This window comes from Mustela erminea, chromosome 7, assembly GCF_009829155.1.
Source record: "Mustela erminea isolate mMusErm1 chromosome 7, mMusErm1.Pri, whole genome shotgun sequence".
NCBI lineage: Eukaryota > Metazoa > Chordata > Mammalia > Carnivora > Mustelidae > Mustela > Mustela erminea.
Genome location: NC_045620.1, coordinates 92,663,453 through 92,677,944, shown reverse-complemented (window position 1 = coordinate 92,677,944; position 14,492 = coordinate 92,663,453). Strand labels below are relative to the sequence as shown.

General features: G+C 38.9%; 1 long non-coding RNA gene across 2 annotated transcripts in view; it reads right to left on the bottom strand.

The window, feature by feature from the left end:
- The window catches only part of LOC116595811, a 36,925-nt gene extending 27,760 nt beyond the window's left edge, over nucleotides 1-9,165 (bottom strand). For both annotated transcript variants that reach the window (XR_004287862.1, XR_004287863.1), the window contains exon 1: nucleotides 9,026-9,165. This is a non-coding gene — a long non-coding RNA (uncharacterized LOC116595811). The remainder of the gene's footprint in view (nucleotides 1-9,025) is intronic.
- Nucleotides 9,166-14,492: the final 5,327 nt, after the last annotated feature.

Sequence of the window (14,492 nt, the reverse complement as noted above, 5' to 3'; positions counted from 1 at the left end):
TACCTGGACTGCTCTCCTCAGACCCTTTACAGGTGATTGTCTAATTTTCATCTGAATTCAGCTCCAAAGTCACCTGATTCCTCTTCCTGACCATAGCCAGAGTGAAATGTTACCTTCACACATATCATAAATTCTCTCTGCTTGAAGGTACCAAAACATTTATCTCATCATGTTGTAATCCTAGCTCTCCCCTTAATTTCTTGAGACTCAGTTTCCCGCCCTCAGTTTGCCTGGCTGCTCCTTCTCATTCTTCAGGTCCCAGCTCATCTGTCATTGGCTCTAGGAAGATTTCCTTGATCCCCCAGGGCAAGGATAGGGGTTGCTCTGATGGGATTCCATCACACCCGACTTTGCCCCTGTCTGTCCATCTGTAAATACCATCAATGGAAGAGTCACTTCTGTCTTGTTCATCTCTGTAGCTTCAGCATCTAGGACGGGGGATCATCAATAAATAACTGTTGACTTAATAAACTATAAACTACAAGTTATCACATGGGAGAAGCTGATCTCCAAGATAACTTCAGACTCTAACCTTCTGTCAAGCAGCAACAAAAGCTCTATATTTCTATAGTGACCAAGAGGCATTAGTGATGATTGTTACTTTGGAAACTATTCTGAATGTTACAGTGTCAGCCATTGCTGAGGCAAATGCATATTCCATGAGATTTTGGCCCAAAGTAGGGTTTTCATGAAGCAGAAACTGGTATAAAGAGAATAATTGTGAAGTTAGAAAGAGAAGGGACTCAAAAGTTCCTATGTATTCCTCGTGAGTATGGGGCGTGATGCATCCTCACTAGGAAACCTGCTTGTAGCCCACGGCAGGCCATGTGGTTTTCTGATAACCTAAGTACCGGAAGATTTTCTGTCTCCTAGGTCTGCAGACTTGCAGACCTAGAAAGCCAAAGTTACACTAATTTCAACTTATCCGCTGTAACTACCCTGCCACAGGTGACAGGCAAGCCCACAGGGGCTTTGTGTGCTCAGCCCTTGTTCCTATCACTGCTGACCTGGAGAACTATAACTGTTCCACTCCACAGGCATCCCCACCACCCACCCTGGCTGTCTAGACTTCAGTTTCTTTACTCACTTCTCACTTTCCAGAAATTCTCATAGTTTGTGCCTCTCTTGTCTACTTTCCCTCTGACAACACACTCTTCAATAATGGCCAATAGAATTTATTTTATAAACACTGGCAGCACCATCTTGTTTTTTCTATTCCTATATCACTTTTATCTTTCACCAGAGAGTTACTTTCTGTGCCCTCCAATTACCACCAGAGTTTCTTGCCCTTTATCCTCCAGAATACAGAATAGAGTACTTTTATATCTAAAGAGAATATGATGATTAAGACTTGTCAGTCTTTTTAAATTATTCACTAAGAATCACTCTCAAGCCAGAACTCAAACTTTCAAATGGCCAGACAAGATTAATACATTTCTTTGGGGAAGGATTACATGGTTCCTAAAGATTTTTCTACTTCTTTCTATTATTGCCATGGTTTTTCAATTTCTTCTACTTACGAAGAAGCAACTTAATGCAGAAAAACTTTTAAAGTAAAATGTAAGTCTTATGTCAAAAAGGCTGATTTTAGAACTCCTGGAGGCATGTAAATGACGGAATAGAAGGCATCATTGGGGAAGAATGGAAATTACTTCTGTGAAGGCTTATGTGTGTGTCCTGAGAGAAGAGTAGCTGCAAACAAAATGGGATGAACTATTTCACTGAAACACTGTAAGGCACTGAGGTACAAAGAGTCTTTCAAAAGGGGCATGGACAACACCCTAACTTCTACTCATACTGACTTCGATGAGGCCTGTTGGAGTTAGAGACCCTGGAGGTTGGCTGCTCACAGGTGGGCAGGCCAAATAGAAGGATGATGGCAGGCTCATGAAAGAAAGCTAGGGCAGGAGCTAAGAAGAGGCAAGAACTATGTGGTAGCTGACAGGATTTTTTCCCTCTCCACTTCACCCATTTTGCCCAATCTCCCACTTTCTTCCCTTCTGGCAACCATCAGTTTGTTCTCTGTATTTATAGTTCTGATTTTGTTTTTTGTTTATTTATTCGGTTTTCTAAGATTCCACTTATAAAATCCTATCATATGGTATTTGTCTTCCTCAGTCTGACTTATTTCATTTAGCGTCATACTCTCTAGATCCATCCATATTGTCTCAGATGGAATGATCTTGTCCTTTTTATGGCTGTGTCGTATTTTCTCTGTGTGGGGTGTGTGTGTGTGTGTGTGTGTGTGTGTGTGTGTCTACTACATTTTCCTTATCCATTCATCTATTGATGGACTTAGGTTGTTTCCATGTCTTAGCTATTATAATAATGCTTCAACAAACACAGGAGTGCATACATCTTTTTGAGTTAGTGTTTTCATATTCTCTGGGTAAATACCCAATAGCACAATTATTGGATCATGTGCTATTTCTACTTTTAATGTTTTGAGGAATCTCAAAGCTGTTTTTCACAGTGGCTGTACCAATTTACACTCCCACCAAGAGTGCACAGTGTTCCTTTTTTCTACATCCTCACTAATACCTGTTATTTCTTTTGTTGTTGATTTTAGCCATTCTGACAGGTGAGGTAATATCTCATTGTAGTTTTGATTTGCATTTCCCTGATGGTTAGTAATGGTGAGCATCTTTCCATATGTCTGCTGGCCATCTGCATTTCTTCTTTGGAAAAATGACTGCCCATTTTTAAATCAGATTGGTTGGTATTGAGTTGTATAAGTTCTTCACTTATTTTGGATATTAACCCTTCATTGGATATATCATTTGCAGTGGTATCTTCACCCATTTGATAGGTTGTCTTTTTGTTTTCTTTTGCTGTACAGAAGCTTTTCATTTTGATGTAGTTCCAATAGTTTATTTTTGCCTTTGTTGTCACTGTATTTGGAGACATATCTAGAAAAATTTTCCTGTGACAGATGTCAAAGAAATTACTGCCTGTGTTCTCTTTTAGAATTTTTATGGTTTCAGTTCTCATATTGTGACCATTCGGGTCACAAAATGGTCGTTAATCCATTTTGAGTTTATTTTTGTGTATGGTGTTAGAAAGTAGTCCAGTTTCATTCTTTTACATATTTCTGTCAGTTTTCCCAGCATCATTTATTGAAAACACTATCTTCCCCCCGTTGTATATCCTGCCTCCTTTGTCATAGTTTAATTGACCATATAAGCATGGGTTTATTTCTGGGGTGTCTATTCTGTTCTATCAATCTATGCATCTATTTTTGTGCCAGTTCCACATTGTTTTGATTATTACAGCTTTGTAGTATAGCTTGAAATCTGGAATTGTGATACCTCCAGCTTTGCTCTTCTTTTTTAAACATTGCTTGGTTATTTTGGTCTTCTTTGGCTCCATACAAATTTTAGTATTATTTGCTCTAGCTTTGTGAAAAATGTTGGTATTTTGAAAAGAGTTGCATTCAATCTGTAAATTGCCTTAGGTGATATGGACATTTTAACAATATTTGTTCTTCCAACCCATGAGCATGGAATATTTTTCCACTTATTTATATCATCTTCAACTTCTTTCATTAGTATTTTATAATTTTTAGAATGCAGGTCTTTCACCTCTTTGGTTAGGTTTATTCCTAGGTATTTATTCTTTTCAATATAATTGTAAATGGGATCATTTTCTTAATTTCTCCTTCTGCTACTCCATTTTTAGTGTATAGAAATGTAATGGTTTCTTATATATTGATTTTATATCCTGTGACATTACTAAATTCATTTATCAGTTCTAGTAGTTTTTTGGTGGTCTTTAGGGTTGTCTATAGATAGTATCATGTAATCTGCAAATAGCGAAAGTTCTACTTCTTTATCAATTTGGATGGCTTTTATTTCTTTATGTTAACTAACTGCTATGACTAGACGTCAGTACTATGTTGAATAAAAGTGGTGAGTGGACATCTTTTGTCTTATTCTTGACCTAAGGGAGAATACTCAGTTTTTCCCCATTGAATAGGTGTTAGCTGTGAGTTTTTCAAATATGGCCTTTATTGGGGTGCCTGGGTGGCTCAGTGGGTTAAAGCCTCTGCCTTTGGCTCGGGTCATGGTCCCAGAGTTCTGGGATCGAGCCCCACTTCGGGCTCTCTGCTCAGCAGGTTCCTCTTCTCTCTCTGCCTGCCTCTCTACCTACTTGTGATCTCTGTCAAATTAATAAATAAAATCTTAAAAAAATATATATGGCCTTTATCACGTTGAGCTTTTTTCCCTCTAAACCAACTTTGTTCAGAGTTTGTATCACAAATTGATGTTGAATCTTGTCAAATGCTTTTTCTGAATCAATTGAGATGATCATAAGATTTTTGTCCTTCATTTTGTTGATGTGGTTTGATGTGTTCTGTCACTGATTGATTTGTAAAAACTGAACCATCCTTGCAATCTAGGAATAAATCTCACCTGATTGTGGTGAATAATCTTTTTAAGGTATTGTTGGATTAGGTTTGTTAATATCTTATTAAGGATTTTTGCGTTGAAGTTCATCAGGAATATTGCCCTCTATTGTGTGTGTGTGTGTGTGTGTGTGTGTGTGTGTGTGGTGTTTTTGTCTGGTTTTGGTAATAAGGTAACGCTGGCCTCATAGAATGTATTTGGAAGCTTTCCTTCTATTTTTTGGAACAGTTTGAAAAGAATAGGTATTAACTCTTCTTTAAATGTCTGGCAGAGTTCAGTTGTTAACCCATCTGGTCCTACTTTTTTTTCATAGATTTTAAATTACCAATTCAATTTTGGTACTTGTAATCAGTCTGTTAAGATTTTCTATTCCTTCCTGGTTCAGTTTTGGATGACTGTATGTTCCTCGAAATTTATTCGTTTCTTCTAAGTTGTCCAGTTTGTTGGCATATAATTTTTAATAATATTCTCTTATAATTCTTTGTATTTCTGTGATGTCAGTTGTTCTTTCTCATTTCTGATTTATTTATTTAGGTCCTTTTTTTCTTGGTGAGCCTGGCTAAAGGTTTGTCAATTTTGTTGATCATTTCAAAGAACTGGCTCTTGGTTTCATTGATTTTTTCTTTTCTTTTCTTTTCTTTTTTTTTTTTTTTTTTTTTTTTTGGTCTCTGTATCACTTATTTTTACTCTGATCTTTATTTTTTTCCTTTCATTTCTTCACCCTGGGCTTGGTTCTTTATTTCATTGTTCCTTTAGATATCAGGTTAGATTGTTTGATTTTTTTTTTCCTGTTTCTTGAGGTAGGCCTGTGTTGTTATATATTTCCCACTTAGAGCTGCTTTCACTGTATCCCAGAGATTTGGGACTATCATATTTTCATTTTCATTTGTCTCCATGTATTTTTAAATTTTATCTTTGATTGCCTCATCAATCCATTTGTTGTTTAGTATTATGTTGTTTAGTCTCCACGTTTGTGGTTTGTTTTCCAATTTTCTTTTTATGATTTATTTCTAGCTACATACTGTTGTGTTCTGCAAAGATATATGGTAAGATTTCGATTTTCTTAAATTTACTGAGGCTTATTTTATGGCCTAATATCTGATCTATACTGGAGAATATTCCATGTTCACTTGAAAAGAATGTTTATTCTGTTGTTTTTGGATGGAATTTTCTGTATATATTCGTAATGTCCATCTGGTCCAATATGTCATTCAAAGACAGTGTTTTCTTTGCTCTTATTTTCTTTTTCCATAGGTTTATTTTCTTTGTGTTCTACAAACATAATACATTGACCACTGCCCATTGGACCAAGAACACTGCCATAACACAGAATACAATCTGAGTTGCTAAGGCTTGCTAAGAATCTTCAGTTTGGTTGGTTCTGTTTTATGTCAAACCGGGATCCTAAGCTTTACCCAAGGAAGTACAACTGCTTATGAGATGGACTGATGAAAGAACCCCACCCAATTGCAGTGTTCAATATTAGATGGTGACTAAGTAACCCAATCATATCTTCCTTTGAGATATTTTGAATGCAAGGCACACAACAGAAACAGAGGTAGCAGAGGGAATCAAAGGTTAAAAAAAAAAAAAAAAAAAGGGCACCTGGGTGGCTCAGTGGGTTAACCCCTGCCTTCTGCCCAGGTCTGGTCTCAGGGTCCTGGGATCGAGCCCCGAATTGGGCTCTCTACTCAGCAGGGAGCCTGCTTCCCCCCTCTCTCTCTGCCTGCCTCTCTGCCTATGTGTGATCTCTCTCTCTCTCTGTCAAATAAATAAATAAAATCTTAAAAAAAAAAAAAAACCCTAAGTCCAAAAATTGCAATAGCATCATTTTCAGGCAAGAGATCAAGGCCACAGTCTACTAAGAGGAAGTAGATACTGGAGTTCTGGAACTGCTCTTGAATCATGAATTGTACAATGGATGCTCTGAGTTCCAGAGGCCTGATCACATCACTATTTTTACTGTTCCTTACTTATCATACATTCTTAGCTTCAGTTTTTTTTTTCTTTTTCTTTTTCTTAGCTTTGCTTTTATAAATAAAGGTTTCCCGGCAATTGGAGAGTACATACAGACAGAAGTTTCTTGGAATTAAAAAGTAAAACTCAAAAGAACACACTTCTAATATAATACCTAAGAAAGCTTTGTCATATTAAAATATAGCAGTAAGTGTACGAGACAATAAAATAATATATTCCTTGTTATGCAAAGCAATAGTTTAACTTTTTAAAAACATAATTTCGAACTTAAAAGAAAAATTGCAAGAATAGTACAAAGAGCCCCATAGACCCTTTTTCTAGATTCCACCATTATTAACATTTTACAATTGCCTTATTCTTTCTTTAATTGAATATATATGCATACATATTTTTTCTGAACCACCTGAGAGCAAGTTGCCTGTATCACTCCCTATTTCTCCTTAATATTCACTATGTATTTCTTAAGCAGCATATTATCTCACATACCACAATGCAGTTACTGTATTGGTGAAATTTAAGATTGATAAAATATTATCACCTAATGCACAGTCAATATCCCAATTGCACCATGTATCCCAGTAATGCCCTTTATAGCAACATTTTCTGCTTCAGTATCTGATCCAAAATCACACATTTTATTTCATTGTCATGCATTTTAGGGCTCCTGATCTGTAACAGTTCCTCAGTCCTTTTGTTTTATGATATGAACATTTTAGGATTACATAACATTTCTTTACTAGAATATCCTCAGTTTTAGCTTGTTTGATGTTTTTTCATGATTAAATTCATGAATTTTTGCGTTTTTGGAAGGAATACTACATAAATGATAATTTGTCCTTAATGCATCACATAAGGGGCATGTGATGTGAGTTTGAAAATCATCACTTCCAGATTGCTGATACATTCTTCTGCATCCTTTAATCTAATGTTGATTCCCTCTGGCATGTTTCTTTCTTTCAATTATTGTATTCTTCAACTTTGCTTGGTTCTTTTTAGTATTTTCTATCTCTTTATTGAAGGTCTCACTGGGTTCTTCCATTCATTTCTCCAATCCTGTGAACATATTTACAATCATTACTTTAAATTACTTATCAGGCATACTGCTTATTTCTGCTTCATTTAGTCCTTTTTGAGGTTTTTTCTTGTTCTTTCTTTTGGAGCATCATCCTCTGTCTATCCATTTTGCTTGACTTTCTGTGTTTGTTCCTAAAGATTAGGTGAAATGGCTACTTCTGAAGGTGAAGATGTGGTCTTGTGTATGCTGTTCCCTGTGCAGACTGTGTGTGCTTGGTGACTTTTGTTAATTGGTTGGAACTGTAGTTATATATGCTAGTTACTCTTTTAAACAATGGTATTTTACAGAAAGAATAAAGAAAACAATAATAATAATAATAATAATAATAATAAAAGTGAATTAAGTAAAGGAAAAGAAAAAAAGAACAAAACCAAAAAGAAAAAGAAAAAAAACTAAAGAATACAAAAATTTTAAACAGTTAAAAACAAAAAAACAAAACCAAAAAAAATCCCACAAAACCCTGGCATGATTTCTGTGCCTCAGTACCACAGGGCCTAGGGTATGGGCCTGTGCACCCTGAGCTCATTGAGATCACAAGCTCACCATGAGCCACAACCCACTCTGGTCTAGGTCTTATAGGTTTGTTTGTGTTTTACTTGTCTTCTGTAAACTTTGAATTTTTTCTTTTAGTTAGTTTTTTATTTAAATTCAATTATTTATTATTATTATTATTATTTGTTCAGGGGAAGGGGAGAGAAAAGTCCCGCAATTCCTTGGCACTTTTAAACTGTGGTTTGTTTTTTTTTTTTTTTTCTCCCTGTGTCCCAGCACAAATGGGGCTGGTGTGCGCTTCAGAGGGGGCTTACTGAGGTCACAAGCTCCCTGTGACCCCCAGACCTGCCAGTAATGGCAGCAGGACCCACATATTATGGCATCTGAACTGGCCCCTTAGGATCGAGACCCTGTTCTGGTCTGTGCTTTTGGTGGGAGAGAGTGGGGAGTGTTCCCACAGTTTTCAGCCCTTTCAAACCGCAGCTTTTCTTCTGTGTCCCAGCCAGGCTAGGGCTGGTGTGGGCCCGCAGCCCCTGGGCCTGCTGAGGTGACGAGCCTTCTGTGATGAGCTGACCTGCCAGTCACGGTATCAGGACACACTACCTGTGGCGTGGGCCCCCGCCCCCTGTGGCAGGCAGACCTACTAGGGTCTGGACCTTCGAGGGGGTGAGGAGCATTCCCACAGTTCCTCGGCCCTTTTAGACCACGGCTTTTTGTTTGTTTGTTTCTGTGCACCAGCGCGCCTGGGGCTGGTATGCGCTGGCCGACCCTGGGCCGACAAGGCAGCAAGCTCCCTGGGACGACCGGACGTGCCTGTCATGGCGTCCACCGTGCTCCGCTCCAGATTTTAAGGAAGGGTTGGGCACACAAACCGCGGCGTCCTCCCACCCCTCTGACCTGGAGAGCCTTCTCAGAGCTCTGCCCAGAGTTCTAGCGTTGTCTCTTTTACATATTAGTTGCTCTTAAAAACCGCGGCTTTTTTCCCCCCAGCGCGCAAGGCCCCACGGCTCTGTGAGGGGCTCCTCAGCACTACCCCTCCCCAGGGCCGCTCCCTCTCCCAGCGTCCCTTTCTTACCACGTCTCCCTCTCTCTTGCTGTTATCTTGCCGTTCTGGCTTTGGTTGTTCAACCATCAGTTCTTTTTAGGAGGAACTGGTCTATTACTAGGTATCATTGGTGTATTCTGTGGAGGAGGTGAGTTCAGAGTCTTCCTGTGTGGCCGCCATCTTGAACTGCAGTCCGGCAGCTTTTGTTAATTAGCCCCCATGAAAGAGTCTCTGGAAATTTCTAGAAAAAATTGGAAGAGTGTTTGGAAGGGCCAGTGGTTCTTTTAATAATGGATTCTTTTAATAATGGGTGGGGCCAAGAACCACTGCTACTAGGTTTATTGTACTCAATGCAACCCCACATTTAAATAGAGTCTCTGTAAACAGAGGTTATATTTTGGAGGATCTAGCCCAAGGTTATTGATGAATTCTGAAATAATGTCCATCAGTATAATATAATAGTCATTACCCAGAAAACTGTCAGGAGAGTATCTGCATCATGACTACCCAACTATTGGGAGAGTTATGCCTGAAAATATGTGCCAATTCCCAACAGTTAGGGCAATCCTACCTGAGAAGGAGAACAGTTTGTTGAAGTTAGTTAATCTCATGGGCACAAACACTATTTATGACTTTAGACCAAACACTTTATGGCTAAATATAGCCAGCACAGAGTGAGAAATTCACAAATTTGCATGAATTCCTTTAGGTGTGAGAAGTGTCAAATGAAGAGAGGTCCTAGAAACTATGGGTAAATCAGCATAAAACCAATTTGTTACACGTGTGTGTGTGTGTGTGTGTATGTGTGTGTGTTTATTTATTTATTTAAGTGGAGTATACATATATATATATTTTAGTGGAGTCTTTCCTGTGAAAGCTCATGATAGCAACTAAGTTTGGATTGATCCAAATCTACTGTCCAGCTCTATTTCTCTGGGCAGAATCTCTTGGAATGAACCTTTGTGACAGGCAAAAGGAATAGCAGTAAAGATTCAAGGAAGAAGCAAATAGTACCCCAAATATTCATGCTTGGGACTCTGCATTGCCTAGTTCATGAAGAAGGAGATTTTAAACTTGTGTCTTCAATTGTGGCTACTGAAATGGCATCCTAGTGGCAGGTCCCAGGGGAAGGGAAAAAAAAGAAAAATTATAGAAAGTCAGTGTTTTCTGTACCAGAGGTCATACATAACCTCAAGATTAATGGAGCCTCCTTTGTTGTGACTATTAAGACAACTCATGGGTGTTTAACATTGTACCAAAATGCAGGCAAAACCACCTACCAACTGGAGATATACCAAAAGCGATAATCACAAAAAACAGCAAAGAAAGGCCAGTAATTGGGAGACGGGTCAAAGCAGGCCTATTTGGAACCTGTGACAACAGAGGCCAAACAGTGACTTGCCATTGTGGACACTCAGATTGTATTAAAGTCTCGAGGCTTTTTTAAGATCCCCACTGTCAGTGTTAATTAGAATGAGCAAAGGAGCAGAAGGGAAAGCCTAAAGGCACAGCAGCTCTGCTTCAGGCTGTTGTGGTAGAAATTGAAGTGAATATGGCCCAGCAATTTGAGGTCATCTTGAGGTTTTTAATCCTTTTAGGTGATAAGAGTGACCAGGCCCCATCCCTATTAGCAGGAGCAGGGAGGAGGATGGGCACAACTAATCTGCTCTTGACAGTCAGGATAAATACCCTCTGATTGAAAAAGAATTGGAGGGTATTTCAGAAAAGTAACATAAGTAGGTTTCTTTTTTTTAATTTATTTATTTGACAGAGAGATCACAAGCAGACTGAGAGGCAGGCAGAGAGAGAGGAGGGAAGCAGGCTCCCTGCTGAGCAGAGAGCCCGATGTGGGGCTCGATTCCAGGACCCTGGGATCATGACCTGAGCTGAAGGCAGAGATTTTAACCTTCTGAGCCACCCAGGTGCCCCCATAAGTAGGTTTCTTTCAAAAAAACTGTTGACATTGGGGGAAAAAAATACATAAAAGAACCTTAAACATAAATCAATGGTAATTAAATAATTACAAGTGAAGACTCACATAACTGCGACCCAAGACAAGAAATACAACATTGCCAGGACTCAGAAGTCTCCTATATGTTTCTTTCCATAGCCTCCGAAAATAACTACTCATAGCAAATGTTTTGGTAAAATTGCTTCCTTTTTATTTACTTTATAGTACTACCACTTAAGTGTGCATCCTTAAAATTATAATTCACTTGTTTTTTGTTTTTGAAATTTATACAGAAGTTTATTATATCTAGTTTTCTGTGTCTTGCTTTCTTTCCATTAAATATTATGTTGAGATTCTTTCATGTTTTTGTGTGTGATTTCATTCATTCCTTTCATTCACTGTATATTATTCCATTGCATGCCCATAGCACAATCTGTCTATATGTCCTACTATTGTACATTTATGCAGTTATAGTTTGGAACAACTGTAAACAATGTTACTATTAACATTCTTATATGTACACAAGAATGGTACTCATCTGCTTGACTTTATCCAAGGTAGAGTTTGCATGGTTAGTATATGTATTAATATGGGCTTTCCAGAGAAATAGAACCAATAGGATGTTTATACACATATATAAATCAATATATATAGATAGACTATCTTTCATCTATCTATTGAAAGATTTTAAAGGACTGGCTCACATGATCATGGAGGCTGACAAGTCCAAAATCTGTAAGGCGTTCCCCTAGACTAAAGACTGAGTTAATAAGCAGATGTTTCATTCAAGTCCAAAAGCCATTAGCTGCAGAATTCCCTCTTACTTGGGGGAGATCTTGGGGGAGAAGTCTTTTATTCCACTTAGGCCTTCCACTGACTGGATGAGGCCTACCCACATTATAGAAGTCAATCTGCTTTACTCAAAGCCCCTGATTTAAATGGAAATCTCTTCCAAAAACAGCTTCACAGAAACATCCAGAGTAATGTTTGACCACATATCTGGGTACCATGGCCCAGCCAAATTGGCACATAAAATTAACCATCACAGTATATATTTAACTTTTGCAGGTAATACTAAGCTGTTTTCCGAAGTGGCTATTCTAACACAGGGCTATTAGTGAGCATTCAGCTTCTTGTTAGGAGAGAGTTGATATTGAAGGGCAGCCTGGTTGGTTTTTTTTTCTCTCCAGCAGCCCCCAACCCAAGAAAAAATAAAATACAAAAGAAACAAAAGCTAGGTTGAAAGAAGGCTTTGCCTCCTCTTGATGTTCAAGTGGGCTAATGTAATTTTCAAGTCTTTCAGCAGTCAACATCAGACCAGGTTTCCACTATGAAACATGACAGGCTGGGGTATCTGTGTCTGAGGGCTGGGGCTTCTGCCTCTGTTCCCCATCAGTGAATGATGCCATAGTCCGATCAAAATCTTGTGTTTTATCCCGGACTTCTCCACCTGTTTATAGCTAATTAACCAACAATCCCTGTTGACTCCACCTCCTATGACTCTCTCAAATGTATCTGTGTGACACATCCTGTCTGAGACTACTCAACTTCAGGTAATCTCTTGCCTGGACTGCTGCAAGAATGTCCTAAGTGGACCACATCTCAGGTCTTACCCACTCCAATTCATTCTGGACTTTGATTTTCTAATAAGTATCTCTGAAATTATCACTCCCTTCCTTACAATCACTTTGTCATGGAACCAAGTCCTTCCCCTTAATATGGTTTACAAGGCTTCCAGTGACGGCAGCCCCGAACTGGTTTTTCTTTACTCCCTTCTGCCTCCTTCATCCCATATTGCCCTCACAAAAGTTCAACCACAGGACACTTCTGTCAATTCCCCAAATGATTCACTTTCTTTCTAGCCTCCAGGCTTTCACACGATTTCCTCTGCTTAGAATACTCCACGTGTCCCACCCCACTCATCTGGATCTGATTTGACTCCTTCCAATCCTTCAAGTTCTCAGCAAAGCAGAGACAAAACTCAGTGATCATCAAGTCCAATTTCATGTTCCCTCTTCTGGGGCACATAGGGAATTACACTTCTCAGCCCTAGTGATCAACAGATGAAGCCATATTACCAGCTTTTACCAATGAAATATTATCAGAAGTGATATGTGCCATGTCCAGCATGAGGCATTTGAAGCTTCTTCCTGGTTCTCGTGTCTCTTGGCTTCTCTCCTGGCAAACTCAGAGCCGCAATTTGAGAAGGCAGAGCCATAAGTTGAAGAATCAGGATCTCTGAGTGGCCAGAAGGGAGAGAGTCCCCCAAGCTCACAGCAGGCTCTGTGAGGAAAAAACCAGAAGGTATTTTGTTAACCCACTAGGTTCTGAAAATGTTGCCATAACATGGTCTATGGCATCCTCTGGGTAATACAGAAAGTGATATTAGGAGTTGGGTACTACCACAGAAAAAACCTACTATATGTCACATTGACTTAGCAGATGGGTGGCAAAGGTATGAAAGTCAACATTCAAGGCTAGGAAATTTAATTCATGTTATAAAAAGGAAAAAAAAAACAGTAAATTTTTTTTCCCTGTGACTAATGGAGTTTTGGTTCTCCTGGGAAACACTGAAAGGAAGAAGCTTAGTAATGTGTGTTGTAAATTATTTGGCTGTGTTTGGCAAGGAATTACAAGAGGAGGTGAAATCAGGAAGGAATTAAACAGAAATGAAAGGGAATAAATAGATAGTTCAAAAATTCATGACTTAGAAGAACTGGAAAATCCAATTTCTTTTACACCCCAAACAGGAATAGATGATGTTAAGAAAGTCTTTGAATAGCAAAGGCCCATCACAATTCAGTCTTGTCAGAGAGCAGATTAACTGTGAAGCCTCTCCACAGAAGTTCAAAAGAGTCTCCATTAAGAGAGTTTGGGGAATAATAAAGCAAAGAAAAAAGCAGATATGTCTTGTAAAGAACTGTAGGTATAGGTACAGACACAAGGACCTGATTAGAATCAAATAGGTATGTTTTTGAAAGAGCTGAACTGTCCAAGAAACTAACAATTGAGGGGGGAAAAAAAGAAATTGTGATTTTTCAAGACATAAAAGGACACTTGAGTGCCCATCTCAGGAGTGACAACTGTGCAGTACTCAGGGAGGGTATACTCCTCAATGCTCAATTCAGATGTAGCCACAAAGGAAGATAGAAAACAGAGAAAGACCTAAGAAGGCAGGGACTAGGAGCCACAGGGCACATGGAACCTGGGGGTAGGATCAGGGCCTCACCAAGGACTCCTCCTTATCCTCAGGTCAGGTTTCCCAGCATTGCCACTATTGACTTTTAGGTCAGGTAGGTTTTTGTTGTGGATGACTGTCCTATGCATTTTAGGATGTTAACAGCCTCCCTGACTTCTACGCACTAAATGACGGTTATCTCTTCCCCCGTTGTGACAACCAAAAATGTCTTCAAACATTGCCATGTGTCCTCTGCTGCAAAATTGCTCCTGGTTGGAACCACTGCCCTAAGTTGAGGGAACTCCATAAGGTCTGCCAAGCAGGATTTCATAGTTGCCATGGACTAGTGATGGCTGTGTTTTTCTCAT